The sequence below is a fragment of the Adiantum capillus-veneris genome, chromosome 6 (genome assembly GCF_014529385.1).
Source record: "Adiantum capillus-veneris isolate H3 chromosome 6, ASM1452938v2, whole genome shotgun sequence".
Lineage (NCBI taxonomy): Eukaryota > Viridiplantae > Streptophyta > Polypodiopsida > Polypodiales > Pteridaceae > Adiantum > Adiantum capillus-veneris.
This window is the reverse complement of record NC_140936.1, coordinates 65,290,488-65,317,899: the sequence shown is the minus strand read 5'-3', so window position 1 is coordinate 65,317,899 and position 27,412 is coordinate 65,290,488.

Sequence of the window (27,412 nt, the reverse complement as noted above, 5' to 3'; positions counted from 1 at the left end):
ATTATCTGAATGAATTCAACACAATCTACAGTCAGTTGTCAGCTCAAGGTGTCAAGTTTGATGAACCTGTTAGAGCTATGTTCCTGTTGATCACATTGCCGGAAAGTTGGGACACTTTTCTCACAGCTTTGAGTAATTCTGCACCTCCAGATGGTTTGAACATAGCAGGTGTAGAAGGAAGTCTGCTTACTGAAGAAACCAATAGAAAGACAATGGACAAAGGCAAAGGAACAGCCTTAGTTGTCAGGGGAAGGACCAAAGAAAAGTACAAAGGTGGAAAGAGGAATCAGTCTCGTAGCAAGTCCCGCAGTGCTAAAGGCAAGAGTGACATAGAATGCTACCATTGTGGCAAGAAGGGTCACATGAAAAGAGACTGCAGAGAATGGAAAGCAGAAAAGGCAAATAGAAAGCTGAAGACCATGGTGAGAAGAACAAGTCCTCAGTGAAGATTCAAGAAATAAATGTGACAAACACTGTTGCAGTGGATGACAGTCTAGTGTCAGGAGACATCTACTGCTTGAAGAATACAATGGACTCATCACTTCTTACACCATCTGATGGAAATGCACTGAGTGACTGGATTATAGACTTAGGGGCATCACTTCATGTGTCTTCAAACAAGGAGTGGTTTACCTCTTATGTGACCACTAAAGATCATGTTCGGCTAGGCAATGGGCAGACATGTGAGATCTTAGGTGTTGGAGATGTTCAATTGAAGTTTCAGAATGTCTCTTCTTTCACGCTGAAGAATGTGAGACATGTTCCCGCAATTACAAAGATCTTGATCAGCACAGGTTTACTTGATGATGCTGGCTAAGTCACCACTTTTGGACAGAACATGTGGAAGATATCCAAGGGTTCTATGACAGTAGCACATGGAGTAAAGTCTGGAGGACTTTACATGATTTATGTATCAAATGTCTCTAAAAATGTAATCAATGTAACCGAGTAGCCGAACGTTTCTTTGTGGCATAGCCGGTTAGGACATATGTCCAAGATGGGAATGGAAATCTTGTCTCGTTCTGGTTATTTTCCTGGCTTTTCATTTAATGATTTTGAATTCTGTGAACATTGTCTGTATGGTAAGCAAACACAGCAGCCACATAAGCATAGAAGCAGTAGAAGAGATACACAGTTGGCACTTGTTCATAGTGATTTGTGTGGACCTATGCCTAACCTATCTCTAGGGGGAGCTTCTTACTTTATGACATTTATAGATGATTACTCGAGGAAAGTATGGGTTTAGCACAAAGATGAAGCGTTTAGTGTTTTCAAAACTTTTGTGACACTTGTGGAGAATCAGAGTGGCAAGAAGCTTAAATGCTTACGCACTGACAATGGTGGAGAGTATGTTTCAAAGGCCTTTCAGGACTTTTGTGAGTCAAAAGGTATAAAACGTGAACTTACTGCTCCTTACAATCCTCCTCAAAATGGTGTTGCTGAGAGGATGAATAGGACCATACAAGAGAAGGTCAGAAGTATGTTGTCTAATGCATAGCTGCCAAATGGGTTTTGGGCTGAAGCTGTATCAACAGCTGTTCATCTTGTAAATAGATCTCCTAGCAAGGTTTTGTAGAAGGATTCAGTGCCAGAGATGGTATGGTTAGGCAAAATGCCCTCATACAAGCATCTCAGAGTCTTTGGCTGTGAGGCATATACTCACGTTCCAAAGGAATTTAGGAACAAACTTGAGCCAAAGAGTAGAAAGTGCATCTTTCTAGGCTATGGTAATTCTGGTGAGATGGGGTACAGACTTTGGGATCCCGAATCCAGAAAGGTTGTCCGCAGCAATGATGTTCACTTTAATGAATCCAAATATCATTCTAAACCAGAGAGGGTTGAGGAGATTAGAAGAGTTGTCTTCCAAGAAGATGGACCTGCACGTGCAAGACAAAATGTCAGAGCCCAAGAGGAGCAAGGACAGGATAGAGTGGAACCATAGGTTGTGGTTGAGCCTGAGCCACCTATTGTGCGTAGATCTAGACGTGTCACGCGACCTCCTGATAGGTTTGTTCCATCTATGAACTATGTCATGTTGACTGATTGCAATGAGCCTTCATGTTACAAGGAAGCAGTGCAAATGAAGGACTCCGGGAATTGGCAATTGGCCATGCAGTCAGAGATGACAGCTCTGCATATAAACAAGACATGGAAGCTAGTTAAATTACCAGAGGGCAAAAAGGCTCTACCTTGTAAATGGGTTTACACGTATAAGATCACCGCTCATGATAGTCAGCCAACGTACAAAGCAAGGCTTGTTGCCAAGGGCTTTAAGCAAGAACAAGGCATTGACTTTGATGAAGTCTTCTCTCCGGTGGTCAACATGACTACATTGAGATGCTTTCTTGCATTGGTTGCCATATTAGATTTGGTGTTGCACCAAATGGATGTCAAGACAATGTTCTTGCATGGTGATTTAGATGTGGAAATTTACATGCAGCAGCCAGAAGGGTTTGTTGAGAAAGGCAAGGAAGATTGGGTATGCCAGTTGTTAAAGAGTCTTTATGGCTTAAAACAATCACCGAGGGCATGGTACCATAAATTCCACAAGTTTATGCTTTCTCAAGGCTACAAACGTAGTGAGTTCGATCACTGTCTATATACAAAGAAGGCTAAGGATGGTAGTTGGCTGATCCTTATTTTGTATGTGGATGACATGTTGATTGCTGGCAAGCACTTGGAAGAAATTTCAGCTTTGAAGTCAAAGATGGAAAAATCGTTTGGCATGAAAGACATGGGTGAGGCAAGTCATATACTTGGTATGCGCATTGAGAGAGACAGATCAAAGAAGTTGATTTGGTTATCTCAAACAGAGTATATTGACAAGGTTTTGCAACGTTTCAATATGGAGAAGGGAAAGGCATTGAGTGTTCCATTGCCACCATATGTGAAACTTAGCAAACAAGATTGTCCCATGTCTGAGGAAGAACATGCTGAAATGGATAAGATTCCATATGCGTCTGCAGTGGGTAGTTTGATGTATGCAATGACTGCTACTCGCCCAGACATTGCATTTGCAGTGGGAGTAGTAAGTCGATACATGTCAAACCCAGGCAAGAAACATTGGGAGGCAGTGAAAGGAATATTGAGATACCTGAAAGCTACAAAGAGTATGCGTATGTGCTATGGGAGTCAAGAGCTAAGTGTAAAGGGATTTACAGACTCAGATTATGCAGGTGACTTAGACAACCGAAGGTCTACGTCAGGGTATGTCTTTACATTGGCTGGTGGAGCAGTATCATGGCGTTCTAGATTACAAGATTGTGTTACTCAGTCTACTACAGAGGCTGAATATGTTGCAGCATCAGAGGCATGCAAAGAATCAATTTGGCTTAATCGACTAGTAACAGATTTGGGAATCAAAGAAGAGATGCCTGTGTTATATTGTGATAGTCAAAGTGCTATACAATTGGCTCGCAATCCAGTTTATCACTCAAAGACAAAGCATGTGGATGTGAAGTATCATTTCATCACGGAAATGCTCGAGGATAAGCAACTTCAGCTTGTCAAAGTTCACACCACAGAAAATCTTGCTGATCTACTTACAAAAGGACTTCCCTCAGAGAGCTTTGCGCATTTTCGCAAGCAGTTAGGTGTAGGGTAGTACATCACTTCTCTACATCTCTTGTATATTAGCTTGTATAGTAGCTTCTCTCACACTTAAAGTACCACATTGGACTTTAAGTGGGAGGTTGTTGGGGTATAAAGCCCAATGTGGTCGCCCAGGTAAGTGGGAAGGCCGCCAGATATGTACACATATTCTTTTGTAAAAACCAAATAAGAACTCACTATGCTCTACACATTACAGTAGAGCGAGTTCACCATATCGTCGTGCTCTTCTTCTCGCACTCTCTCTCGCGTCGCACTTCCGCTCGTACTCCTTCACATGCAAACGATGAGTGACAGACACAAGGTGATTTGTTCTTTAATTGCAAGATACATTCTTACTTCACACTATTTTCTAACATTTATCTTATTGGTTGCTAGAAAGTTCACCTTGGAGGCATGCGGTGGAACAAGCCAAGATGCTCGAGTCAACCTTGTCACTAGTTTTCTCAATACCCATGATGTGATTTCTATCTTACAATCACCTGGGGGAATCACATTAAGGATGCAATCATCAAGGACCTTATGCGCAAATTGAGGAAAGGGTGGTTAGTGAAGATTACATGCAACAAGCTTGTGGTGAGGCTGGCATCAACACCAGAGCCTATCAGTCTATTTCTCAACTCCTAAAGGATTCCCTCAAGTGCGTGGCATTGTTGAAAACCTATTTCTCATTTTTCACAAGGTCAACCTTGCAAAGAAGGCCACAAACAAAGATGTGTTCTCCTGCATTGGGACATATCTACACATTGAGGACACAATGCCAACTTTGCTTTATGCTTCGTGCACAACAAAGGCAAGGAGAAAAGGTAAGAAACACTCCACAAGACCTTCGGAGAAGGGCTTACCTTACACAATGTAGAGATATTTTTGTGGACCTTAGATGGATTCAACAATCCATGCTTAGATTTTACGAGTTACCCGAAGAAGGTGACATACTATACTTCTTTCTTCTGGTTATGTTCCATTGACTGTCATGGTGGAAATGTGTCTATCTTTGCTACAAAGAACATAGGGGAGGCCCATGAAATTTCCCAACAAGTTTCAATGAGTGGACAAAATGCCAGACTCTTTTTGAAGAAAGTAACCCAAGGAAAGCCAGGTCAATATGATGCTCAAAACAGCTCCAACCACAAGACAGGTAACCTTTGGAAACTTTGGAAGGAGTTATGCAAAGCTACTACTGACAATGATTCAAACGACGAGCTTGGAAACAAGCATAAGAAAGTTTGGGTACATTTTGATAAAATGGTCAAGCTTATGGGCCTTACCGACGCAATAGAAGAACAATGCCAATCGTTTGAAGAAGCCTTGGCAGATTTCACCAAGGTCTTCACCCTTTTTTGGGGTGAAAATAACATCACACATTACATGGTAAGCCATCTTATGTAGTGAAATTATTATTAGGGATTGTTGTCATTAAATAATGTGCATTGTTTTCTTATGTGAACAACATATCTTGTTTGCGCATGGTGCATTTTTAATGCAAAAATATGGTTCGGTTGAGATTTTTAGCACTCAAGGTATGGAGAAGTCCCATTATCAAGCAAGGGGGGTGTACTTCAAAAATAATCGACATGGGGATGGAATGGTGCAATCCATTTATTTAGAGGATATGATCAACTGGTGTTTTTTCACAACATTTGCTCATAAGCTTACAGTGGAGCATGCGCGACAGTTCAAGATTGCTAGGGAAGTGTGGAAATGGAGTCTTCAAGAGCACAACAACGAGTGGTTAATGTTGCAAGGCCCCACCAAGCATGCTATATGGTGTCAATGCAAAGTGTGACAAGGGTCAAAGTGGATTTTGCACGAGTGACTATACATGAACGCAGGGTCCAACTCCTGTTTACATATTTTTTTAATAGAGTTTAGTGCATTCATTTAAAAATTAATAGTTTTTTATAAAAAGTAGTGTAAACAGGACCCTTTTAAAATGGGCCCTTATAAATATTGCATGCTCTCATAAACCACTCATTCCTTAAGCACATGTGAGCTCTTACCATACCCAATGGCGCACACCAAACAAACCACCAAAGAGCATCCGCCTCCCACAAGAAACACCTTCCAAGGATGTGAGAAGCCGGCATGGCTTAAAGACACAAGAAAATTGTCGCAAACACCTGGCCGTTCTAGGCACTCTTCAAACAGTGGGCATGTTAGTCGGGCCCAGGAGTCATCGTGGGCAGAAGATTCTTTGTGTGCACAACAATAAACACCTCGACGTAGAGTGAAGCAACACGCCCAACGCAGGTGAGAAGAGGAGGTCCAACAAACATCAGAGTCTAATAGAGAGGAGTTGATGTGCCACCAATTGCAAGCACGACCATCCAGAGCTCAGGTGGTTCATAGAGATATTGAATTAAAAAAACAAAGCCACCATGGCAGCGAGCTCAGATACCGTGCACACACCGGGTGTCATTTGGGGGGAAGACACTACCTTGTGGTCAAGGAGCTCTCCCCACATCACAAGATCGGGAGTTAAGGGAAGAGGATGACTCAAAAGAGGCGAAAGATCCAACACCAAAGCATGTAAACAGGCACAAATCTAAGTTTTTCAAGAAGCCCAAACACCGCCAACTAGCAAATGTGCAAGTGCCTCCAAGACAACCTCTGCAACATCGAAAAATTTGGCACTTTCAAAAAACTATAGAGCTTTTAATTTGACGTGCCCCCTTTGGTTGCACTGTGAAGGAGGTGCTTCAAAGCTATGGAAATCAATATAGGATGCAAGGAAACAAAGATAGCCATATTCATACTCGCTACTACTGCACACCCCTCACTTGCCTTTGCCATCACGCCTGCTCCCTCCCGATTCAGTGATTCATTTGCAAACAGTTGGGCCATTTGGCAAAGGCCTATCTATGCAGGAGACCTCGACCCACAACGCATGTGCAACCTCCCAAGGCTAAGCAAGCCTAGCAGCTAGACACACAGAACGCACAGTCTTGTACCTTGACTGAGACCAACGATCAGACAAATGACGTTTGGTAGTAGGTGCCTAGCTACCGTCGAACCCCTCCCCCTGGTGGTCGACCTTTTGTAGCTTAGCAGCATTGGGTTCCAGCTGGGAACCATTTTGACCCCCTTCAACAGAACCCACCTGAGGAGGCCCCATCCACTTTAGTTCCTCCTTCCCCACCCGCTCATCCCTCAGATGCATCTACTCCTCCTCCCCCTCCCCCACCTCCACCTTCACCTCCCGTCCCTCCTCTATCCTCGATGGGGCCCACAGCCTCATTTCCCAACCCCTCCTTCACTCCTCCTCAGACGCAGAGGATTGGACATGCATTTGTCGTGAGGCATTCTCTTGGTAGTGCTTTCACTAGCCGTGTGGCTCAAGAGGGATAGCCCCACTTGAGGCCACCTTTTTTGGTGCAGACTTCTCCTTTTCAACAGTCCCTAGAGGTTTGACTAACTTTGATATTCGCAGACACTGGGACTTCTTCAACCAGAGTTTCACTTGGTTCTTGGGTAACTCTTCTCCTGACCTAGAAGAGTATTGCTTTGGAGTACATGTCCTCTTTCTTGTAGCTAGAGGCACTGAGGCTCTTGACACATCAATGGGTTTCTCCTTTTTGTTTTGTGTTAGGGATCTCACTGAGTGGACCCAGCACACAGTTCTTGACTGACTCCAATCTCAGGCTACTGAGTTCTCACACCACACAGGGGACTTAGGGGTGACAGATCTGGTGCAAACACTTTGGCCTCTGGCCAAGTTCAACATGACGCCTCCGGATACAGTGGGTTGTGGACACATTGTGGTGCATTTGGTTGTTGACACTCAGAGCCCTCCATGTTATGTATTTGTACATGAGGATTCTTGGACAGAGGATGTAGCCCTTCGGACTGCATGCTTGTCTTAAGATTGGGCAGGACAATCACTTCTTTTGCGCTTGTCGAGAGGTCTCTCAAATGCAGATTACTCCCTATCCAAACCGGCCACAAAGATAGGAAGGTTGGCTGCTATGGCAGCATCTGATTTCTCCCACTGACTCCATGAGGATCTTCTCATGGAATGTGTAGGGATTAAGAGGTCCCCAGTTTCAGTTTCAATGGGGTCGGCTGCATCAAGAGCTTCAGAGATGCCTTGTGGTTGGTGATATTGACATTCTTATGTTGTAGGAGCACCATCTTTGTGAGGGTCGCATTTGACGGTGTGTTTAGATTTTGTGTGGTTGCTATGAGACAGTTTGGTCTGCTGCATTTGGACTTGGAGGTATCCAGGGTGGGGTATGTATAACTATTGTGGATTCTTTGCAGCACGCCATTGTGGGTAGAGGGATTATTGTGCTAGGCAGGGCTCAACGGATTACTATGAAGGTTCAAGGTTGCCTCATGGGCTTCCTGAATATCTGTGCACCGAATGTGACAAAAACACGTGCAGAGTTTTGGTCCATAATTATAGAGTCTCTACCGCACGTAGAGCAATGGTGCATTGGGGGTGACTTCAACATATTGGAGGACCCTTCTGACAGGATTGGAGGTAGCCATAGTTCTGTGCATGGAGTTGAGTTGGTAGATTGGGAGAGGTTATGTACGACTCTACGGGTCTCAGATGTGTGGTAGAATTCTAGCTTTGTGAGGCCTCCAGACAGTGTGGCCTTCTCTTGTTTAGATTGCAGAGTGGGAGGAGTGAATATATCCCGTTTAAATCTCTTCTACACTAGTGACCTTTCCTATGCTTGGATGGGTCAATTTGCATTCTAGTGCTGTGACCTCTGTTTCAAACCATGCACAAGTGATCCTCATAGTAACAAATAGACAGAGGAGGGAGAGCATGATGGTTTGCATCCCTGAGAGTGTTTGCTAGACTCTATGCTAAGAGAGTGAGTGGTGGCTCTTTGGACACAGGTCTTATACTTGTAGGACTCTCCTACTGACAGAGTGGTCTCTAGACTTGCTCAACTTAGGCGGCTATTTCTCCAGGAGTCTGCGACCCGCTTGGCTGCTGCAGCGAGAGAGGAGGAGGAGCGTCTCTGACGGGGTGTTGCTTCCTTGTAAAGGATGCAAGAGCAGCATCTAGATAGTCCTTGGTTGGAGGTTCACTTGCAATAGGCTCGCCAGGATCACAGAGAAGAGGCGCTAAGAGTTTTCTTTTCATTGACAGGCATCTTAGTGGACTCAGGTGGGTGACAGAGTGACAAAGGATTTCTTTGAGGCAGTAGGGCCCTGATAGGTGTATGCGAGGGTCATCCAGTTGAGAAGACCTGACGGGTCAATTGCTTCAAAGCCAGAGGACATACGTGCAGCTGCCACGGATTTTTACCATGACCTACTATCAGTAGAGCCTCAGTGAGAGCGTCAGGATGCATGCAGAGAGTAGGTGTGGGCATAGATGCCTTGTCTTGTGACTGAGGAGATGCACCAATGGCTTGAGCTGCCTCTTTAGCTAGAGGAGCTCCATGTGGCCCTCAAAGCACTTCCCCATGGTAGTTGTCCTGGTGAGGATGGTTTGACTTCCAGCTTTTTCTTAGAGTATTGGGACCTGCTTGGCTTTGATCTCTGTAGCACTTTTCAGTACATCCTACACAAAGAAGAGATGCCTAGCAACATGAGTGAGGGCCTGATTTACCTTATTCCCAAGGAGGGTGTCTCCTTGGATGAGATTCGATAGTGGCGTCCCATCACCATCCTCAACTCAGCCTACAAAATCCTCGCCAAGGCTCTCGGTTTGAGGATTCAACACATACAGGTTTTGTCCAGGAACGTAGTATCCTTGACATCATCTTCAATTTTTGGGAGGCTTCTGCCCTCGTGCACCTCTGTGGTGATGATCTGGTGATACTTCTTCTCGATTTTGAGAAGGCCTACGATAGAGTTGACTGGGACTTTTTGGAGGGCACTCTACACAGAATGGGATTCTCAAATGCATGGATTGAAGGTGTGTCAGCTCTTTATACATGGGCACACAGTCAGGTACTTTTGTCAGGTGGTAGAGGAGATCTTTTCATGCTCACATGTTTGGGCAGACAAGGTTGCCCTCTTGCCCCCTTCCTTTTTCAGTTCTATGCTGAGGTGATGAGAAGGTTTTTGGTCTCACAGCAGGTTGGTCTACGTGGCTTAGCACTCACTATTCGGGGAGATGAGCTACTGGATGATGAGTTTGCAGACGACTCAGCATTTTACTTGGAGGGCCAAGAGGCCAACCTTCACAAGTGTGAGCAAGCTCTCGAGACCTTTTGTTGCACATCAGCACACCGATGATCAAGTGGAGAAAGGCAGTGTCTTTCTTAGTTGGTAGTGCTCCTCCATGTGATTGGATGCTAGGTGAGGGCTTCAGATGGATCCCCCCAAGGACTGTTGTTCAATACTTGGGCTATCAAGTTGGCTTGGACTTGTCTCTTGAGCAACAGCTTTCTCCCCTCCTCTTGTCCCTCAGAAGGAAGTTGTTACATTGGAGTTCCACACAACTTCCTCTCGCAAGCAAAGTTGTAGTGGCCAACTAGGTGTTGTTGGCTACTATGTGGTACATCACTTCTTGTTGGATCTTTTTGAGTTCCGATATCAGCCAAGTAGAGATGCTGATCAGGAAATTCCTTTGGTCAAGGTGTGACACTCAGATAGCCCGGGCCAAAGTGGCATGGCAGGTCACCACTCTTCCTTGTCTTCAGGGAGAGTTGGGGATCATAGACCCAGCACAGCAGAGTAGAGACCTTCTTGGAAAGTTTTTCTTCAGAGAATTACTTCTAAAGGAGGAGCCCTGGAAGGAACTTTTGCTTCAGCGGCTTAGTGCTAGAGTACCTCATGCTGGAGGCCCTTGGCGACCTTCGACCAGATGGATTTTCATAGAGATGCACAGAGTTGGCATGAGTAGGAGACTCAAGGATGTTTTGCTGTGAGTCTACTCTATTCCTGGGAGCAGCAGGCTACGGAGAGGCTTGGAGCAGCATCATCCTACTTGCATGGAGAAGCACTTGAGACAGTCCCTTGTTTGGAACCCCATGGTTAGCACTTAGGGAGGCCACTTTGTTGGTAGTAAGCCTCATGTTTCTTGGCCTCCCATGGCAGAGGGGCCAACACACACTTTACGGGACTGTCTACAGTTTTCAAGCTTATTAGAGGAGCTTTAGAGCATCCAACTACAGGGCATGAGAGCAGTGCAGAGCATGTGTCAAGACATCACAGAGGTAGTACCAATTGAGTGGCTCATGCCTCTCAAGTCAACATTGCCTAGATGGATGGGGCCTTCACGCAACTGGAGGTTCTCATCGCAGTTCGGGCCTGCTCAGAGACGGTACCCTCCGTGTTCTTTGATCTACAGGTGAGGGTCACTTACACCAAGTTTCAGTAGAGTCCCCACAGGTGGTAGAGTGCTGCTTTCAGAGGATCCAAATTGTGAACATCTGTGGGAGGACTTGTGTCTTCGATCCTGACCCTGTAGTTCTTGAGACTGGCCACTAGAGGATGTGGGCTTGGGAGTGTTGTCCAATGGCACGAGTGCAGTGGGATCTTGGAGAGTGGTTTTGGAGGGACCCTTTCTCCTTAGTCGACCATCCAGGTGTCCCTTTATTTCATTACACCTTTCAATTGGGACGTCACATACTGGAAACACGGAGAAAGGCTTGTCCTGTTGCAACACTTCATTGGTAGGAAGAGGCTCTCACAATTGAGTTCTTGGAAAATTTTTGGGAGAGGTTGTGGGACTTCAGACAGCCATGGTGAGTCACTTTGTTCCAGTGGGTGGTTGCACATCAAGCTACAACAATTGGGAGATGGCTTGTACATTGTGGTCTTTTGGTAGCATGCATAGCTTGTGACCATTCAATCGAGAGTTAGTGCCATTATCTTTGGGATTGTCCTTTGTCCCAGTAGGTCTGGCTATGATGTCCTTCGGTTGATGTCTTCTCTTTTGATGGCACGACAGTACACTTGGGGGGCAGCTGCTTGGTCCACTCTCATGGACCCGGCACTTCAGTTTGAGCTATCCAAAAGCTAACACCTATTCACCAAAGGAATGTATCAAAGTGGACTCCAAAAAGTAGATATGGTCAAAGTAAAAAAAACAAGACCATAAATTGGGTTAACTTGGTAAATAAAGATTCCACTAGTGTGCTAGTCATAGCCATAATAACATACCCCCAAAGTCTTGGCCCAAACTATGACCCAACATGGATTGCAATCCATGTACCTTTTTTGGATTTCTAGATCAGAACCAAGCACTCATGACCCACATTCCATTTGTAGTCCATCCCTAAATTTTCAAGTCATTTTGAAAACCAAAATCCTTGTGAGAATCCCAAAATTCTGTAAGTCTGTGAAAAATTGCCAAAATTGAATTGATGATCAAATGACAGATCCAAATCACAAAAAGTTGCACCCACATCATCCTTTCATCATGCTGAATCAAATGGTGCCAAGACTTGGCTCAAACATGTGTTCCAACATGGATCACAATCCATGTACCTCTAGCCCAAAAATGACCTGAACTAGTTAAACCTAGTGCTTATAGCTGTCTTGGACACACTAGTGAAGTTTTGTCAAATCTGGATCTCTTTTGCTTAAGGTATGCTCATTTTTCATTTTATGGTCCAGTTTGTGCTAAAGCGACTTTTTCGACAACTTTTTGACCAATTTTTGGGCACTAAAAGGCTAAATTTTGTTAGCAGGATGCCTCGTTGATGTGCACAAAAGGAATGGGAAGTAGCTCCATACGAGATTGTTGACATCTCGTCCAATGAAAAAGTCCATGTCACAGATTGGGAATTCGAACAAATTCCAGCAAATATTTTCACCATGAAGTTTAGGTATAAGACGGAACCAAAGTCAAAGCTACAATCATTCTCAGGATGTTGTGCACCCTACATTAGAAGTCATAGGTGATGGATTGTGCTCGCTGCTTGCAGTTGGATAGTCTGTTTTGACTACCCCATCTTATCAGGAACATTCAATACAATGGCAAAGCAATACTCACAAATAAAAGTGGAGACACTATACAAATAAAGATAACCTGTGATGCTATATATCAAGCACTCTATCTACCGCATCTACTAGTGGGTAGCCACAACCTACTAAAGACCAATTCCATTGACAATGATAAGGCTTTCATCAAGCAAGAGGGACAAAAATTGACCTACAAAGATCTAATCTACTTATAGACAGAGTTTTCATTTTGCTTGATCTCACGGCATTGGTACAACCAAAGTTGTTCTAAGCTAGGAAATGGCCTATGCCAGGCAAAGGCAACAGGCAAGCACAGTGCAGAAGGCTAGGGCAGGTGCCAGGGCCCTTGGTAGCCAAAGGGTAGCGGAGATTTATGCTTAAGGCAGATTTTTAGGCCAAAAGTGTTGCGGGATGGTCCAGATGGGATGGAAGATGAAGGTGTTCAAAATGCCAATCTAGGGTTCTAGAATGTAGTGTTCAGTGTGCTCTAGGAGCCGGTTCAAATGGCTCGTCAAACGGAGCCCCGATGAGCAAGATACTGAAGTTTAAAGCTGGAGTGTGTAGCAGATCCCCGACAGACACAGCAGCTGGGGACAGGTGGCTTGGGCTGATGTCTGTATATACAGATGTAGTGCTCGAGTTATGAAGCATGCATGTCTTCTCGGAATGCGAATCGAAGCTCTGGATAGCAAGTTAAGGTCAGTTGAATTTTTTTCGGGGACCGGGTCTGATCCCATTTGACCACACTGGAGAATGCAACATCTGGCATCGTTTTGGGCTTGCCAAGGTTCCCAGTGATAGTGTGCATCATGTGGAGCTAGCACAACTTGACGACGCATCAATCAGATGCTTGGTCGGCTAGATACGAGAAGATGAAGTTGGGAGCGGTGGGTAGTGAAAGGTTTGCAGATGATTTTTCCCGTTTTTTGTGGCCTTGGATAGCGAACTCAGGGGAGTCGGAATGTGGTGAGGTTTGCATGGCTCGGGGGCCAATACAGCGGAGACCTGGCATGGCTTTGCGGTTTGAAGATCCAACCCCAAGGCAGTAAAGTAAAGCCTCGAGAAGAAGGCAAAAAATGGAGATTTTCTAAAAATTAAAATGGGAGATTTTTTGAGGAGCTTGGAGAGCTCCAAAGGTAAGCGCCCCATGGGCTGCCACGTGCCAAGGAAAAATCTCACATGGGCATTCGACGCGCACGAAGGGAGGGCATATGAGTTGGGCCGTGAGCCCTCTATTCAACACAAAGGGGAAGAGAGAGGGGAACTCTCCCACCCGTTGGCTATGGCCGGCCCTTGCGGGCGCGGCGTTGGTGGCGGCGGCCTTGTAGAGTGGCACATGGCGGGTTTTTGGCTGTGAAGGGCGGCTTCAAGCACGCACCCATGCATGAGGAGGATGGGCAGGCGATCCACTGATGATGTGGCAGGCGCGTAGGGGGCCATTCTCGCGGCCCTCATTTTTATGAGAAGGGATCAACCCCCTCCCCCCCCCCCCAATAGTGACCTCGCTATTGCTATCAAAAGGGGAGGGTCCCATGGTGCAGACAATGAGCATGGGGAGAGAGAGATAAAGGCCTCGAAGGTCACCATGAGTATAAAGGTGAAGGGTTGGCCAAACAAAAGCAAGGGCCACATCAATGCCAAGGTCAAAGAGAGAAGGAAATCCGAGCTAAGAGCAGGGACAAACCAAAGCAGAGGGTGAGGTGGAAGTCGGACCAAAGAGGGAGCAAAGGAGGAAAAAGAAAAGAAGAGAGAGGTGATAGAGAGTCAAAGTCAAGCAAATAGGGGAGTGCAAGGCTAAGCCCACAAAGGGGTAAAAAATGAAAGATAAAAAAAATAATAAATGGAAATGCCAAGGGGCAATACTGACATCGCTAATACCCCCCCCCCCCCCCCCCCCCACCAAGTGCAAAAGAGAGAAGAAGAGAGCAGATAGAGTAAAGCGGTTCCCCCCTTCCAAAAAATGCCAAATCAAGGTGCTAGGGGGACCAATTAAAGTGTAAATTCCCAAATTAAAGGCCCCCCTATAAAAGTCAAAATTGGATCAAATTAGGGGCTTTTTTCCAGGTCTTTTGGGTCCTGTTTGAAGCCTTTAAAGTGGAGTTCTCTAGCAAGCTAGCCCCTTTGTAACTTTTTCTTAAAAATGGCCATGGTGATGGCAGTCCAAGCCAGTGTATATGTTTTTTGAAGTGCAATCAACACACCGTTGCCCCCTCTTGCTGTTGTTTCCCCTCCCCCCCTTCTCTCTCTCTCTCTCTCTCTCTCTCTCTCTCTCTCTCTCTCTCTCTCTCTCTCTCTCTCTCTCTCTCTCTCTCTCTCTCTCTCTCTCTCTCTCTCTCCTGCTTTCACGTTTCCCCTCGGTGCTGGCTGTGTGGATGTGTGTGCCCCCCCAGATTGACGGTATTTTGTGTGAGAGAGTGAGATTGAGCGGCTGTGAGTATGTGTAAGGGTGGAGACAGGCCATGGTAGCAGGTGTGCCTTGTGTGGTGGACTTGTGGAGTGTGTGAACAGTCGAAATTGAGCAGGCGGTGGTCTGCTAGTGTAAAGTGTTTCTTGGAGGTGTTTTCTGAGAGGATAGGGGTGTTGTGGATACCCCAAGCTATAGAGAGGCCCTTGTGTTTGTGCCGGGCATGTTCCCCCATTCCCCCTCTCCATCTTCTGGTGCCCCCAATGAGGAGCACACTGATTGCTCCTAGTTAATAAAAAAGAAGTGGTTTTTCGCATTGGAAGTCATGGCAACTAGAAGCTATTGACCGATTTTCATAGGCGAAGAGAGCCCTGATAAGATGATGTCGGATTTTGAGCTGTATATGCTATCGTTGCGTATGCCAAATGAGGATAGATAAATGTAGACTTTTCCTTTGGTGATGCGTGGTAGAGCTAAATCATGGTATGAAGCGTTGGAAGGCAAGCCGAAGCAAGCATGGCTGGCTCTATGAGTGAGGTTTCTTCACGATTTTTGCAAGGAGGCATCCTCAGTAGAGATGGATGCAAAGATGAAGGCGCTTAAGCAAGATGTGAGTGAGGAATTCAGTCTGTTTTTGGGTCATTTTGAAGAGTGTTGGGTAGAGCTAGCGACATCCATGCAATTGGCTAATGGAGACTACTTCAAGCTAGATAAGTTCATGGCATGTCTGCATCCCAAGGTGAGAGAGAAAGTCGATTTGAGAGCCCATAAAATTACAATGGTGCGGTAGCGATTGCTCGATCAAAGAGCAGAAAGATAAAGAAGAAGATAGAGCAGGGTGTGTCAGGCTACGAGACGATGGCCCATGTTCCACCGCAGAGTCCGAGAGAGGCTATGCATGAAAAAAATCATGGAAACCGAGGTGTAGTTGTTGTCCGAGCAAATGCAGGAGTTGCGGTTCAGTGTGATGGATAGAGGACAACCAAGAGGAGCAAGGGGCAGGGCAAGGCCACTACTAGGTAGGTGTTATAATTGTGGAGAAGAATGGCACTATGCACTTGATTGTCCTCAACCAGAGAGAGAGAGGAGGTATTTACCCGCTTTTTGGTAGAGGTCGAGGTCAAGGGCAATTCAATGGTCCAAGAGAGCAAGCGATAGAGAATCCCGTGCAGCCGGCTCCGCAAACCGGAGGTGAGGTCCCAAGAGTAAACATCATAGGGGTGGATAAGCAGGATGTCAAAATTTTGGCCAATAAGAGAGCAAGAGCTGAGAGGGAGACAGAGACAAAGAGGAAAACAGAGCTCGCAAAGGCAAAGAGAAGGTGTACGAAGGTAGAGAGCAGCCTGAGCCTAGCAAAAGAAGGAGGCATTGCAAAATCAAACAAGCAGATTTCCAGCTTGGACATGGCTATCCCAAGTACAATCTGGTGAGTGATGTTCAAAATCAAAAGGCAAATATTACTTTTGGTAAGTTTGTTAGCTTTAAATCCAAAGTTAAGAAGGCAGTGGTCCACAAGTGTTAGCACCAAGCTGCCAAGAGCTAAGGGGAATGTGCAAGCAGTACAAAACATGGCTTTGAGGGTAGGTAGCCCCACTGATGTTCTTCCACTTGTGGATGCGATTATAGAGAAGAGGATGCAGGTACAAGCCTACATAGATGGTGGAGTGCAGGTTTGTGTTGTGACGGAAGCAGCCATGAAAGAGACGGGAGTCAAGGCAGTAGTCAAGTCAAATGTGCGCATGAGAATGGCTAACCATACTAAAGCCAGGTGTCTGGGTGTGGCTCAGGATCTGAAGGTCAAGGTGATGGGCATAGAGTGCCTGATAGACTTCTTTTTGATGAAGGCAAGAGATAATGCTTATCCGATCATCTTGGGTAGGCGATGGCTTTTGACGATAGGAGCAAAGCAGGATTGGAAGAGCAAAGTGTTTACCTTGCTTGACAAAGAGAAAGGCAGACAAATTGTGCTTGATTTGAAGACCAAGGAGAGCAGTTATTGTCCTATGGTAGTTAAAGATGAGGGCGACACAATGAGCTACAAGTATGAGACAGAAACGGGCTATGATGAAGGCTATACTAGCACAGAGGAAGATGAGAGAGAGGATGACATGCTGAAGATAGATGCAGACTTATTTAGGGTCACTATAGACAACTCCCCATCTAAAGAAGAAGGTATGCAGCCTCAAGCTCATGGTCTAAGCATAGAGGAGGTTTCAAGTATGATAAGTGAATATTTAACCAAAGGTGAAAAGGAGGGTTATGTTCAACTGTGTGAGTCCTATTCAAATCTATTTGCGATGGAGTACAAGCATTTGTGAGGTGCAAAGGGGGTGGAGCACAAGATTGTTCTTAAAGAAGGGCATAAGCCTAAAGCACAAAAGCTGAGAATACTAGGGGAAATCCAAAAGGAAGCCCTTTGGCAGGAGATCAATAAGCTACTAGATGCTGGCGTCATATTCCATGTGAAAGAGTCAGAGTGGGTGTCACCAGTGGTTATAACCCCTAAGAAGAACGGGAAATGGAGTACAAGCCACCGAATGCCATGACCAAGAGGAATCACTATCCCTTACCATTTCAAGATGAAATCCTAAACCAGGTGGCTGGACATGAAAGATACTCAATTATGGATGGATTTTCAGAGTATTTTCAAATAGGGATTGCACTTGAAGACTAGCTGAAGACCACATTCATATCTCCATGGGGTTGCTTCGCTTATCGCAGGATTCCATTCGGATTAGTAAATGCATATGCCACCTTACAAGATTGGATGAATAGGGTGTTTGGTCCATACCTGGGCTGTTTTATTGAGCTCTTCATGGATGATATCGTCTGTTACAGTTCAAGATTGGAGCACCTATCAAAGCTACAATTATGCTTTCAAAGGCTTGATGAAGAAGGAGGTCAGCTCAATCCCAAGAAGTGCAAGCTAGCATAGTCTCGAGCGTAGCTGTTAGGTCATGTGGTATCACAAAACGGTATAGAGGCTGATCCCGAGAAGGTGAAGGTGTTGGTGTTGATGGAGCCACCGCTAGATGCTCAAGGTTTGGATTCATTTGTTCATAAAATGAAGTATCTATCACATTTCTTTTGGATGCTGTCGCAATATGTGCATCCTCTTCAAAAGAGGGCTCAACAAGTGCATGGTTATGAATGGGATGGGGAAGCTCAGGAGGCTTTTGATAGAGTCAAAGAGATTTTGTGTCAGTTGCCAGCAATATGTCCTCCCAATCAAGTGGATGACTTCTATGTGTCTATGACGGTGGGCACATTTTCTATTGGAGCGGTTCTACTGCAAAAGGTAGGGAAAAGCTACAAGCCAATATACTTCGAGAGCAGGGTGATTAGCCGAGGAGAGGCTACCTACACCGAAGTAGAGCAGTGGGTGATGGCTTTGGTCTTTGCTTGTAGGAAGTTCAAGGTGCATTTGATTGTGCGTAAGTTTTTTGTGTTGATGGCTAATAATATATTGCCAGAGGTAGTGCTACATTTGAAGCCAGGAAGGAGGATTATGAAGTGGGTGTTGGAGCTACAAGAGTTAGAGTTCGAGTTCAAGGTAGATCACACAAGTCGGTCTCACCTGGTAGACATTCTTGTCAGCAAGGCCATCGATTTGCCGGCCTATCCAAGAGTGGTGCAAGATGAAGCTAAGGAGGAACCCCACTTGGAGGATGCTTTTACAATGTGGTTCGACAGAGCATATCGAAGGGTAGTGCAGAAGGCAAGAGGAGGTGTGGGGATACACGACCCACACAGCAAAGCTATATTTTTGAAGGCGTATGATCTGGAGGGTGTCCACACCAATAATGAGGCGGAGTATCTCACTCTGCATTTGGGTCTTAAATAGTATATAGGGTTTGGCATTTCAAGGTTGGTAGTGAAGGAAGATGCTTTGCTAGTCATCAAGCAACTACTAGGCCAATGGCAGGTAAAGCGCGATTCTTTGAAGCATTGGTTTTTTCCATCAAGAAGATGTTGAAGTCTTTGAAGAGGTCCAATTCAATCATGTGGGTCCAATTCAAGCATGTGATAACGGAGCAAAACCAAGAGGTAGATCAGCTAGCAAGTAGCAAAGTGCAGGTACATGTTGCAGGTTTATATGTGGCCCCAACCACTTATGCAGGTAGGGAGACTCTAAAGGAGATTGAAGGTTTTTTGGGTACAGGGCAATGTTCAGAGGGTTTGTCCAAGATGCAAAAGAGAAGAGTGGTGCAAAAGGCCCGCAAATTCACACTGGTAGGTGAGGATCTTATGAACTATGGGCGCGACGGAGTGCTTAGAAGGGTGTTGTACAAAGAAGAAATAGGAATGGTGTTGGAGCAATGCCACGAAGAGAGGCGGGCACCAGGGCAAAGATTAGGTTATATTTTGAGTGCTTAGAGCAAGATTTTGGTGGCCTTCCATTGTGAAGGACGTGCATTATTGGTGCAAGACGTGCCACGAGTGTCGAACTATAGGTGAAAGACGACTGGTAGCGGAGTCACAGGGCGCCATCATCGCACAAAGTGCTTTCAAGAAGTGGGGTCTGGATGCCATAGGCCCTCTCCCAAAGTCTACAAGTGGCAAGAAGTATGTGGTGGTAGCCATTGACTCCCTTACAAGGTGGGTCGAGGCCAAAGCAGTGAAGGAAGTAGATGCTAATGTGGTGGCTCAGTTTGTGTTTGATAACATCTGTTGCCGTTTTGGTGTTCCATGGGTGTTAGTTTCTGATAGGGGTCAGGGGTTTAGAAGCAAGCTTATGAGTGCATTAGTGGAGAAGTTAAATATTCAACATCGGTTTTCCTCGCCCTATCACCCCCAAAGCAATGGTCTAGTCGAGAGTGCTAATGGTCAAATCATCAAGATGTTAACGAAGGACGTGTATAAGCAGGAATCTGAGTGGGAAGCAAATCTAGAGAAGTGTCTATGGGCATATAGAACATCCTATAAAGTGGCTACAAACTTCACTCCATTCGAGCTAGTCTATGGTAAGGAGGCTGTGTTGCCAATACATGTGCAACTAGGTGCTTTGAAGGGTATGTGGCATGTCAATGCCATCCAACAAGGAGTTCTACAGGATCAGATAGACAGTTTGGAGGCTTTGTAGATGGACAAAGAGGCAGCGGCAAACTACTATGTGAAGTAGAGAGAGAAGCGGGCTGCCAAGTTCAATCAAAACCTGCCGGACAAGAAGATAGAGGAAGGAGACCTCGTCATAAATTACGAAAGCTACCTGGATTTCACATTCCAAAAGAAGTTCAAGAAGAAGTGGACGGGTCCATATAAGGTGCGGAGGGCCTTTCCGAATGGGACCTATCAGCTGGTAAGAGCAAATGGCAAGCTTCTTAGGAACAAGGTAAATGGTGTGTGGCTCAAATTGTATTTCGAGAGGGATCTAGTGCCTGAAGTGCAGCAAATTATAGTCAAGGGAGGTGGGCAACCCACCTAAAGCATGCGGTGTGCAAGAGAAAGGAGATGAATCTTTTGTACATAGATTGTATATACAGTTATGGTTTTGCGAGTGCTTTAAATCATCAGTTGGTGTGCCAGTTTCAAAGTTTTGTACATATGCTTTTGGTAGAACATAAATGTTTGACGAGAGGGCTGGGCAATGATGGTACAACCAAATTTGGTCTAAGCTAGGAAATGGTCTATGCCAGGCAAAGGCAGCAGGCAAGTGCAGTGCAGAATGCTAGGGCAGGTACGAAGGCCCTTGGCAGCCAAAGGGTAGTAGGAATGTATGCTTAAAGTCACTTTTTAGGCCAAAAGTGCTGCGGGATGGTCCAGATGGGATGGCAGATGAAGGTGTCCAAAATGCCAAGTCAAGGTTCTAGAATGTAGTGTTCAGTGTGCTCTAGGACCCAGTCCAAACGTCTCATCAAACGGAGCCCCGGTGAGCAAGATACTGAAGTTTAAAGCTGGAGTGTGTAGCAGATCCTCGACGGACAGGGTAGCTGGGGACGGGTGGCCCAAGCTGATGTCGGTATATACAGATGTAGTGCTCGAGTTATGAAGCATGCCTGTCTTCTTGGAATGCAAATCGAAGCTCTAGATAGCAAGTTAAGGTCAATTGAAAATTTTTCGAGGGCCGGGTCTGAGCCCATTTGACCGCACTGGAGAATGCACCATCTTGCATTGTTTTGGCCTCTCCAAGGTTCCCAATGATAGTGTGCATCATGTGGAGTTAGCACAAATCAACGGCGATGTCGTGCAGCTCTACTGCCATGAAGAGAAAAAGAGCAGAGAAATGCAAGCTAAGCTTCTTTGAAGCCTACACATTTAATGTCAGTGATCAAGGCTTGTCAATAGGCCAAGTTTAATGATTAATGTATGCCAGATGCGGCTTAAAAGGGCCAACTGATGCCTTAATGATGCTAAAAAGGACTATGCTTGAAGTCATCACATATGGGATATTAAGATCTAAAACTACAGTGCTTGAAGTGCTCTACCAGCCTATCTTTACGGCTCGTCGATTGGAGCTACAGTGAAGAAGTTATGGCAGTTTAAAGTTCAAGTCGATTGTAGATCTATACCGGATAGGGCAACTGCAACTAAGGGGATAGAGTTGAAATGAATGCATGGACTTGAAGTGCTCACTTTGTGGAGTGTGTCGGTCTTTTCAGATCAATGATCGGAGTTTCGATCGCCAAGATATTAGCCCATAAAGATTCACCGGGGGCAGGTTCCCTACCAGTCGGCCCCGGTGTGCTATTTTGGAATTTTGAGCAGTAGCCAGGATTTTGAACGCAGTAGAATAAGTGCTCGAGGTAACAGTGCTTTGGTTGAGATATATGCTGGATGTGATGCACTTCAGAGAGGTCGTCTCTTGATATGGGCAACAAATTTCATGATGAGGTTGCTCGACGGGGGCTACTAGGGAAAGATGTACGCTTACCAATTCCTTGCCCGTTATTGTAATAGAGTGGCACCTTTACGGAAGCATCATATGCATGCCAAATGTGGTTATGTGTGCGATTAGTTACGAAAGCACAAAAGATCTTGATGAGCTCATTGTGCAAAATGATGACTCATGGAGTGCATTGAGTGCATGTGGCTTGGGCAATATGTATACCTAATGTGGTGCCCGAAGGCCGCCCACCCAATAAGGAGCTATATAATATGGCCTCCTGTTTGCGGGTCGCCGCGACGGACGTCCATAGCATAGCTCTCAAGCATCAACATAAAATTATCGATACAAGGGAATTGACTAGGATGAGGCATGGAAACTCACTAGGATGTCAACCCTAATGAAGTGAACTCAAAGAGATGCAACTACTAACTCTACAAGAAAATCAATTGCAATAAAGTCAAGTAGTCTGCCTACGTCCTTGTACACAGCTCTACAGTCATCACGCCCGTTCACCATGCAAATCATATCGAAATCGCACGAAACTTGAAGGGAAGCTATAGGGGACTATCAGGAACATAGGGCCTATCACTGTCATAACATTCTGGGAAGGTACAAGGATCGTGATCGTTCATCCCAAAGTACGTAAAAACAGTAAACGGATGACCCTAAGGGGTTGTTTTTGGGTCCCTAAAGCCTCTCCTAGGGTCAAAACAACATAAAATTGGCATATAAATACTCAAAATAGCGATTTAAGGCCTAAACGGATGCGTTTGAAACCTTCACCAAATCTTGAATGCTTACACTTGAATGAAAGTGCAGAGAAGAGGAACACAATGCAAGAAACAAAACTAAATTTGGATTACCGTAGCCACAGATGCAATGATTACAAGTTAGAGCAAAGTGGTAGCTCTCTGTGCGTAACGCAATAGTCACTTATCTTCAAAAAATAATCGCTCTTTCCCACTAACCTTAGTGTATTATATACCTAGGGCTTTCTAAAGTGGCCGGCGGCCAACTTCTCACGGACCTTTACATACATCATTGGAAAATTTACATCTTTGACTTAGACTTGACATAGACGATTGTCATTAGGCTTTTACAGGGTTTGATGTATTAAACATCGGAAAAATAATGTGACCACATCAAAACTTTGGCCGGCTGACCCAACGGGCACCTTGGCTAGGTGGACACTTGTATGTTGTTATCACCTCCAAACACTCCCCCCTTCCTAGCTTGTGTCGTCCCTTGACACGACCATTTGTAGTCTGGTCTTCTTGTTGATGAGACTCCCCCCTTCCTTGATTGAGTTATATCTGGCATGTTTTGCTTGTTCAAATGGGGTGCCCATTTGCCTTTGATTGATGAACATGTGTTCTTTGTGATTTGGATATTGTGGACGAGGCGTTTGTGCATGTTGTTGAACATCCTGCTTTACCTTTCCATTTGTGCAGTTGGTCCATGATACCTGCTTCTTTGGTTACTTTGCCTCCTGGTGTAGTTGACCTTTTATTGGAGCTCATATCTCAAAATGTTTGAGACTTTGAAATGTTTGCACTGGCATCTCCAATTTGATTTTCTTTGCCACTTTGTTAATAGAGCTTTGTTGGTATCTTTGAAGATAAGAGCTGCTCTTGTCAAAGTGTACTTGAGAACAATGTGGCCCCACTTTATCTCTTTGAAGATTGTGTAACAAATTCTTTATTGGTTTCATTTGATGGAAGGAATATATACAATAGAATAGTGATGGGTGTTTCTAAATTAGGGTCTAGAACCTGAATGACCAAAGGGAAAAACCCAAGTGGGAAAAAATGCCTTTGGTATATGCTCTTATTGGGGTTGAACACTTGGAAGTTGAGTACCTGTTCATGCAAGGTGAGTGCTTGGGAGAAATAAAGTAAGAGTGCGTAATGCAAGTGCCAATTGTGGGACACTCTATATGCACACAAGAGTTCTTTCAAGAAAATCATGCGGTGTGAAAAATGAGTTGTTGGGTGCTTCAAGAAACAAATGTAGCACATGTGATATCCAAGGACATCTCAATAGCTTCCACATTTCCAAGAAGGGTTTTTGATGTTGAAGCTTCTCCACTCATTACTCACTATGCATAGTGCGTGAGTGTCTTTTGGACTCTCTTACTCACTATGCATAGTGCGTGAGTGTCTTTTGGACTCTCTTATTCACTTTACCAAACTTAAAATACATAGACTTGGACTCTTATGCTCACCTATACCAGCATGAGCGACACAACATAAATATGCTCAACTCCTCCACCTTGAGCAGTACCTACAATAGCTAACACTCTTAGACCACATAGAATATTACTTGAAGCTTTGGGACTAATGCCTTGCTCATTTAGTGGCTCAGTTGCCCGACTCTTGACTTTTATGCCATGTATTTTTAATGGCGACTTGGACTTACCTGATCACGTCCTAAAATCCAATTCCAAATGTTATTGAGGTTTAGGCCTCTATCATTGCTTTGGTCTTTGGATGCCACCATCTTTTCAAGTAAGTTGGCATACTTTGACTCCTCTAGCTTCTTTTGTTGCATGGGATGTTCCGTAAGGAGGCCGCACTGTTGTACCTTTACTTTTTCTTCTTTGCGAGGAGCCTGAGTTTTCAACAGTGGTTTTGGGACCCACTTTGTTCTTGCTCCATGAGTTTCTCCCTTGACTTGATGGATACTAGGCTTTTGTATCCATACTTGGTGATTACCATTGTGAAAGCCTTGCTTTTGTAGTAGAAGACGAGGAATCCATTTTGAGGTTGTTTCACCCTTGGTTGTGCTTGGTCTCCATTGGCTCTTTGTTGTTTTTGATTGTCTTTGTGTGGGGTCCTTTGCTACTTGGTTGGTCTTTGAGGCCACACACCTTGTCGCCTTTTGTTGTTGAGATTGTTCTTGAGAGTGTATCCAAATTGGATCTTTGACTTTAATGTGTTCCTTGGATACCAACACTTGCTTGACATTTCTTTGCTTCTTTTGGAGACTTTGCTGCGATGGAGATTTAGGTTGCAAAACCTTTTGTTTAGGGATCCATTGCATTGTTGAAGATTTGGTTCTTGACGTAGAGGCTTTGCTCAAGCTTTGATGTGGGCTTGTCGAAGGTAAAACTGACTTGCAAGGATGATTTTCTTCAATGTTTAGTTTGGCCTTACCTTTTTCTGCTGCAGATGGTTGTGTCTTTTTTGTTGATGTCTCTTGGACCGTCTTTGTTGTTGTTGTTGTTGATGCTTTTTGTTGTTGCCCAAAGAAGATATTCTTCCAACTCTTTGTTAGGACTAGACTTTCTTTGATGTGATGTGAATCAACTATGTTGAAGTTGTCTTTGAACTCCCCATGACTCAACTTGAGTATTGCCTCCGCTATGCCAAAACTTGGGATTGGTGTTTTGGCACTGGTGTATACTCTTTCCTCCACTTCTTTAATTGTCGGTTTTCCCATCATTATCCAAGTGCCATATGACATTATATTCTTAGTAGCATAAGGATCAATTGCGGCCAATCATGTAACCTTGAGCCCTCTTTGTCCGCATAAATTGAATTTGATCAATGTGGGATATTTTTCATCTTTGGCTTCTTCCTCATTCTTCTTTTGATCTTGAGTTTGTAGAACATCTGTCGACGTGGAGCTTTGCACATCTGATTCTTTTTGTACTTTCAACTCTGCATCATTGGGAGTTAGTTTCTTTGGAGTAGATGTTGACTCTTCAAGTATGTCAATGATGACATCTCCACCTGGTTGTATTGCTCTCCTAGTTTGTGTTTGTGCATCATCCTCCTTGACATAGCTATTTGTCCCTCTATTTTCATTCTCACAATTCTCATTAGCATGTCTCATCACTTTCAACATAAAACATGAAACTAGGTCGTAGCCTTCTTCATCACAAAACTTGGTTGGAGTTACCTCATTTACAGACACATCCAATGTTGCCAGTATTTGAGTCCATCCAAATGGCTCAAATAATTGCTTTGGAAAGGGTTCCGGTATGTAAGCTTCATCGTCCATTGATCGTTCTAGGATGCAATCCTCCTTCTTCTCGTCTTGGAGCAAATCCTCGTGGAATCCCCTTTGAGACATGTTTTGGAAATGTTGATGGATTTGTAAGTCTAATTGGTGGTCTCTTGGTTCCACTCAATGAGGTAGGAGCTACACTCCTATGAATAGCTATTTTGGATGTTTGAGGTCCATTTGATCCCATAGTTTCAATGTTAGCTTCTTGCAAATCAGTCTAAAAAAACCCTGGTATGCTTAGACTCGGTTGAAAGTAGTAAGAAAAGATTGGATTACCCATGTATGTATATCTTTCTAGCTCAATTGGGCTGATAAGTTTGTACTCTCGTCCATACTTATCTACCATTAGAACTTGTACTCCCTGGTCATCTGTGTATGTGAAGGCATAGAGGTTCATGTATGTTACCATATACATGTGGTAGTGATGTGTGTGAACACACTAGGACCGCCGGGGAATTTTTTCCCTCTTTAGGAGGTTTTTCCCCCCGTGCATTGTATATACGCCCATCACTCTAGGGCTATCTATCTTTCCATTGCACACTAAGTAACACACTCTCTATTGTGTGCCTTGAGCTTCCTTTGTCTTCTCCAAGCTGTGTGTGTTTCTCTGCAACCCTAATTCCAACAATTGGTATTAGAGCAGGTCACGTCCTCCCAGGCTTAGTCGCCAGCTGCTCCAGCACACGCCTGCTCACTTTCTTCGATTTCAGTGAGCTTTGGCGAGCGTTCGCAGGTCGACAAAAATTTTGGGACAGCTCGGAGAGCTGGGTCTGCTCAGAATTTTGATTTGGGCTCATTTCGGCCTCCGTTTCCACTACAGGTAGTACTGCACAGGCTATTTCGTCATTTTGTGCAGAATTTCTGTCAGTGCCGTTTTCTGCATAACAGGTGCCTTATAGTCTTCTACGGTTTGTGCTATATAGAACAGGTTGTTCCCGCTCCATTTCTCCAATTTTCGGGCAGTTTTCACATCAGGTGCAACATTTACCATGGCTGACAACAACAACACAGATGTGTTCAAGATGTTTGCTGGTGAGGGCAGGTTGGATGGGGACAACTACCCTATGTGGGCTTATATGATGCAACATGTTCTTTTGTCAAAAGGTGTCTGGAACATTGTGCAGGGCATTGATGTACGTCCTGGTTCTGAGGATGTAGGCGATGTTGAGGATGTTGCAGGTCTTGCTGCAAGGATTGCAGCTGTTAAAGTTGTTTTGCCTACGATAGAACAAGCTCGTTGGGATGTTAAGGATGCGCAGGCTCATGCATTGATTGCGTTGTCTGTGAAGCGCACCATTGTTCCTCACATCCGTTCAGCAAAATCTGCAAAACAGGCTTGGGATATTCTAGCAGGTCTTTATGCAAGCCGCAATGAGGCTAAAATTTCTTTGCTGCGTAAAGAGCTGGAGTCGAAGATTATGCATGAGAAAGATGATATGGACACTTTCCTTGCTAGTGTCAAGGATATCAATGAGCAGCTTATTTCTGCAGATGAAGTCATTTCAGATAGTTCCCTTGTGCAGACTGTTCTTGATGCCTTACTAGATTCCTACCAGACTTTTGCTAGTACTTGGAGACTGATGACCCAAGGAAATCCTGAAGTTGTCAAGTTTGATGCATTATGCACATTGCTGTTGCAAGAGTCACTTTCCAGAAAAAATAGGATAGGCAGCATGCAGTTG